This window comes from Panthera tigris, chromosome B3 (assembly GCF_018350195.1).
Source record: "Panthera tigris isolate Pti1 chromosome B3, P.tigris_Pti1_mat1.1, whole genome shotgun sequence".
Taxonomy (NCBI): domain Eukaryota; kingdom Metazoa; phylum Chordata; class Mammalia; order Carnivora; family Felidae; genus Panthera; species Panthera tigris.
In genome coordinates, this window is record NC_056665.1 from 130,258,575 (window position 1) to 130,264,408 (window position 5,834).

General features: G+C 39.1%; 1 long non-coding RNA gene across 1 annotated transcript; it reads right to left on the bottom strand.

Annotated features, from left to right (window-relative positions):
* Window positions 1-2,088: 2,088 nt before the first annotated feature.
* LOC122239297 lies at window positions 2,089-4,737 on the bottom strand. Its single transcript, XR_006218255.1, has 3 exons — window positions 4,570-4,737; window positions 3,312-3,399; window positions 2,089-2,698 (listed from the first exon to the last, which is right to left on the bottom strand). It is a non-coding gene; the product is annotated as an uncharacterized LOC122239297 (long non-coding RNA).
* Window positions 4,738-5,834: the final 1,097 nt, after the last annotated feature.

Sequence of the window (5,834 nt, forward strand, 5' to 3'; positions counted from 1 at the left end):
CACTCTTGCACAGATAGAGTTGCAGGATGGACAGCTATAACCTAATGAAAACTACTGGCTTAAATAGCAGATCTCCAAAGCATGCTCTATCCAACTTTTGAAAAAGAGATTTCCTTATACACAGAGCTTGCCACATGGACAGGACTTCAGAAATATTGGATCATTTATCCTCATTACTCAAGCTCCAGTGGGTCTAAGAATCTATCCTATGGGTATAGCCAGGCTTAAGATCATATTTTGGAAAATCTCATGGTAGGTTCAGTTATGTCCTGTGAACTATTTTAAAAGGTAGAAGAAAAGCTAACAAAAGTTAGAGAATCAACTTTTTGGAAAAATGCTAATTATTTTAAAGTTTCGCAACAAAGTAGTGACCTTTAGCCATCTGGAAAATCAAATTGTGCAGAACACATCATTATGGAGAAGTAAGATACTACACAAATCACATATTTCATGGCATCCAACGATGGTTTCCATACAATATCACAAGGAGCTGACAAATTTACCTGGATTTCTTCACCCATAAATGAATATGTTGTTGAGAGCTTACCTGGTGCCTATTTGTGTGTTTTCTAATTGGTATGCAACTCTTTCTCTGACTCCCGTGATAGTTATTCACAGGCTGTTGCGTACTGATTTTCATATGCTTTCTTCCTGCCTCGGACCAATGAAGCAATAAATAAGGAGGGAAAAAAAGATAGGTCTCTCTAAACAGCACCGGAGCAGTAGTGCAGGAAATAGAAAGCAACTCCCCGAAGAAGCAAATGCATTCATAGCAAATTCCAACAGCAAACGAGTAGTGTCATCCAGCTAATTATATGTAATTGTCCCCTATATTGAAACAATAAATAATGTGGGAGGCCAGTGCTGCTTGTTGGAGATTACAACTCTATATAAATAGAAGGAAAATAAATGAGGAAAAACTGAAAATAGGTGGTAGGCACTAAAATCATGGTCACAAGCATTTTATAGCACTGCCCACTGACATAAGTTTTTCTACATACATCCATTGAATACTGCATGTAGGCATACCAAAGTTGGAATGGAAGTTGTAGTTTTCCAAATTCTAGGATAACTCTGAGCATTCCACCCAGTAGGATTAAGCAGCCAAAACCATTGTTAATAGTTTGGTCTTATTACCATGGCCACTTGACCAAGAATAACAAAATATCAGAATTTCTTGAAAAGACAAGCAGGTCTTAAAACATGGCATAGAAAATCAGTAAATGTGGTCGCTGTCATTGGATTGGTGTGACCAGGGCATCCCTTGGTAGCCATTCCCCTGTAATACAGACACTCTTACACGTCGAAGGAATCTTTGTGATTTAGGACAAAAATTCCAAATGCCAGCAACAAAGCTACTAGTTCAATGGTGTGGCATCCAATACTGATTATAAAGCCCCCGACTACTTCCTATAATTCACTCTCAGCTGCACAAGATCATGTCTCTCTGCATAGAAAAAACAGCGCTTAGCCTATCCCGCAATTTCAATTTATGCATGGACATGTCTTTCTCTATTCATATTACAACTAGCCTATCTTTCTTTTGTTTAAGGCAAAAGCCCAAGTTCTTTCTACTCTTCTCTAATCCCAACAGACCAAGGCCAACATTAAAACCACATATTTATAGAGACATGGCCCACCACCAATAATTGTCTTTATTCAAGGCAGAGAGCCGATAGGACCAAGATCCAAATTTGGCATTGCAGGGTCCCAGAAGGCTAGGCCCTCTACCATAATTGTATTTTCATGACTGTCTTTGATAATTTAAATTAGACATATTTTAGACGTATTTGTTCATCCATATGTACATCCATTCATTTTTTTTTTTTAACTTTCCTTTCCATTCAAAGAATATGTGTTGAGTACCTAATACACACTAGGCTCATGATAGGCCCCAGAGATACATAGACGAATAAAACATAACATCTCCCCTTAAGGAGCTCTTAGATGGGAGAAAATGAACTGAAATGCATTTTCCCCCTTATTAGCAATTCAGACCAGTTCATACATCATAACTTAGAAGTTGGAGGCGGAGAGAGAAGAAGCAATCAAAAGATACATAAACCAAATGCAGTGCATTAGGTCAGCTTGTAGTTTTATTGATAAAATAAGACAGCAAAAGAAAATACAGCAGTGTATGATAAAATGCTCAATTAAGTAAAATCAATGTGAAAGTGCATAGTATAGACTTATATTTTTCTGTTATCAGAAAATCTTTTATCTGATTTCCGGTCCACCTGAAATAGCTGTGGACAGTGGGAGAGGGGAAGAGATTGCAAGAGTAGCTTCAATGATAGTCGCAAGCTCTAAGATGGAAGCTTGTGTCATCTGGTCTTCTAAGCCTTCTGCTTGACGACTTTAGACCATGTTGACGAGGTATTGATATTTCATGTTATATCAGGCAGACAAGCCTCCCGAAAGCTTGCCTAAGTGAGATCATCTCACCAAATCCATCAATATTTTGTAGGCCAATACTCCAAAGAGATGAGTTCAAAATCCGGCGAGAACCTTCTCTTCCACTTTAATTTTCTCTTGTGCTATCAAATCAATCCCAGACAGCATGCCTTCTTCATTCCCAGACATAATTTATTCTTGGACTTGGCCTCATAATGTCTTGTTTCTTCCCACAATTCTTATGTAGGAAGTATGCATTCAAAGGGGATTGTGTTTGCTTGCCTGCTTTGTGGGGTTGGAAAATCTGTTGAGAAGAAGGTAAAGTCTATCAGTGTGTTTTCTTTTAATTAAGTAGAAGTTTAAAAAATTGTATAAGTTACTGTATCCTTAACAAATGTTGAATGAGTGCCAACTATGAAAAAAAAAATGTGCAAGGCATTGAGGACAATGGATAGGAAGAGAAGAATAAAAGTCAAACATGAGTGACAACAGTGAAATCTATTAATTCTATGAGTAGTTATAAATCTATAAATCTATAGTTTCTATAAATCAGAAACTCCTGATGGGCCCCTTTTCAAAAATTATATCCTCTCATATGAAAGAGGCTAACACATGACAGTTTATCATTAAAGATTATTCCTTTTAACAAATATTCCGTCATCTAATATAACACAAATGAGGACCTACATTGTGAAGTGACTGATTTGGAAGCCAATAGTCTTTGCTTCAGTACCATTTTTACCTACCCCAAACCCTATTCTTGAGAGTTCACATTATAGTAAAAGCCAAATGGATAAATAAAGAATCCAGAATTAGGAGGAGTAGCAGGATAAGCAAAATAAACATAACAACAACAATGGGTGGGGAAAAAAAAAAAACGTACCCAGTCAATATATACAAAGATCCCAAATACTTACATGTAAGGAACACACAATGGCATAGGTAGTGGAAGTTTCTTTAGGAAGTATTTCTATAGAAGATGCATTTAGAGTTTATTTTAAAAGCCTGGGGAAACACAAAATGGTAGAAGGCAATGCACGGGCTACGCCCTGTGGTGTTTTCCTTTGACAAAGGAGTACCTTTAAAAATAGCCTGATGGACCACAAGCCCCAGGGACTAGCTGTTCATAGCTAATCATCCAAAGACTTGAAGACCCCAAGCTGTGCAAAGTCAATTCAACTTTGCCTAATACAGCCTGAAGCTACTTTAGTTAAACCTCAGTCATGTTGTTTCTAATGAAAGGGGCAAAACAGAATAAAAATTGCAAACCCAATTCAATATAAGTGAATAAAACTGTAAGAAGTAAAGTCACACAGCGGCCAATAATCAAGAATACTAACACTATTGTTTCTCTAGAAGCCCAAATTCTAAAAGATTATTTTATATTTGATTCAAAAATAAAACTCATCTGACTGGGACTCAAGCTTACAGCTTAATCAAATTGATGTCACTCTACTCACAAAGAAAACATGACATAGGAAACAAATTAAATGTCTATTAAAGCATATTTTAGGGGCACCTGGGTTGACTCAGTCGGTTGAGTGCCTGACTTTGGCTCAGGTCTTTGTTTCACAGTTCGTACTTTGATGACAGCTCGGAGCCTGGAACCTACTTCTGCCCCTCACCAACTCACACTGTCTCTCTCTCTCTCTCTGTCTCTCAAAAATAAATTTAAAAAATTACGAAAAATTTTTAAAAACCCACATTTTCAAAGAATTTGTTTTCCTAGAAAGACATAGAAAAAAATGCCTGCAGTATGGCAGGAAGTGAATAATAAGGAAGTAGAAACACCGACTTTTCCTCAGCAAGGCTAATTTGGCTACTGACTGTAGTGAATGCCTATCTTGACCATAACATGACACCAATACTGAGGCCTCCCTGATGGTACCATTCCTCACCTGTGCTAAACCGACCCCCTAACAACAAACTGACTGCTGGATCCTTTCATCATGGAGGCAGCAACAACTTCTTTACTGGAATAGACATGTATTCCAGGTATGCGTTGCCTTCCTTGCCCACAATTCTTCTGCCAACCTGTATAGGCTTGTAGAACATTTCACTCATCATCATGAAACCTCCTACAATAATTACTTTTGACAAAGGAACTCCAATCAGTAAAGAAGCATACCAATGGACTCACACCCACAGAATTTACTCCCATTACCATGAATGTACCTCATCACCCAGAAGCAGCCAACCTGACACTTTGGTCTTTGCCCCTATTCCTGGCACAGAGCTCTTCGAATCCTGGGAATTTCTGAAGTGATAAAAGCTATAAAGATGTCTGGATAAGCACTAAAAACTCCTTTCAGCCACACCTCAGTTTATGTAAATGAGGTGACTTTGGGAAACATTTAAAGATGGGGCTAGTTGCCAGGGGAACCAATCAGGTGATTAGAGGATTGGAATTTTCAGTCCCACCCCCTTGACCTCCAGGAACAGGAGAGGTGATGGAGGTTGTATCATTCGCAAATGGCCAAATGGTTTAGTGGGTCATATCTCTGTAATGACGCCTCCTCAAAAACCCAAAAGACAGGATTTGGAGAGCTTCCGGGTGGTTGTGTGGCAGGATTTTTTACCTCCATATCTGGGGTTCGTTGTCTCACCTCTTTGAAGAATGAAGAGGAGGACAGAAGAAAATGAGCAGCAGGCAAAAGTTTATTAGAGTATGAGATCAGAAAGGAAGAATAGTATGAAAGTTCTCTTTACAGAGGGAGGGGACATTCGAAAGTGAAGGCCCTCGACTGTAGGCAAGGGTCCTTGTTTTATTAGGTTCTGGTTGCCACCCTTTCCCTTCCCCCTCATTCCTTCTCAGGTTCTACCCTTATTGGCTTGATAACTGTAGGTGCTGGGTTGCCCGTTCCTGATTGGTTCATTTCTAATGTATGAGGGGTGGTCTATGGCCGTATCATTCCTTGTGGGTCCTACATTTTATGACCAGAAAATGGTCTACTCGTTTCAGTCAGGTCTTTTGTCAAATTCCTGAGGGGAACCTCAGGGGGAATAGGTGGTGACTATTACATTCTCAAGAGGAACCCCCAGAGGGGGGGTTACTGTGATCAGACACTCCCGGCATTGTTCCAGAATGTGTTTTTCCCCCACCCAGGGACCACAGGTCCTAATCTTTCTCTCTCTACCTACTGAGTCCTCTCTTTTCTTAACATAGTTGGGCATGTAGAAATGCAGTGAGAATGGCAGAGTCAGAGAGGACACAGAAGCTCTTTGCCCCTTCCCATATCCATCTTTGTCCTTGGCTTCTCCACCATCTGGCTGTTCCTAAATTATATCTTTTTTTAAAAATCATTAATAACCAGTAATCCAGTAAATAAAGTGTTTCTCTGAGTTCTGTGGGCCACTCTATCAAATTAATTCAAACTCAACAACTTGGACTTGAAATTTGTGTCTGAAGTTGGGGAGTGGGCATCTTGTAGAACTTTCTT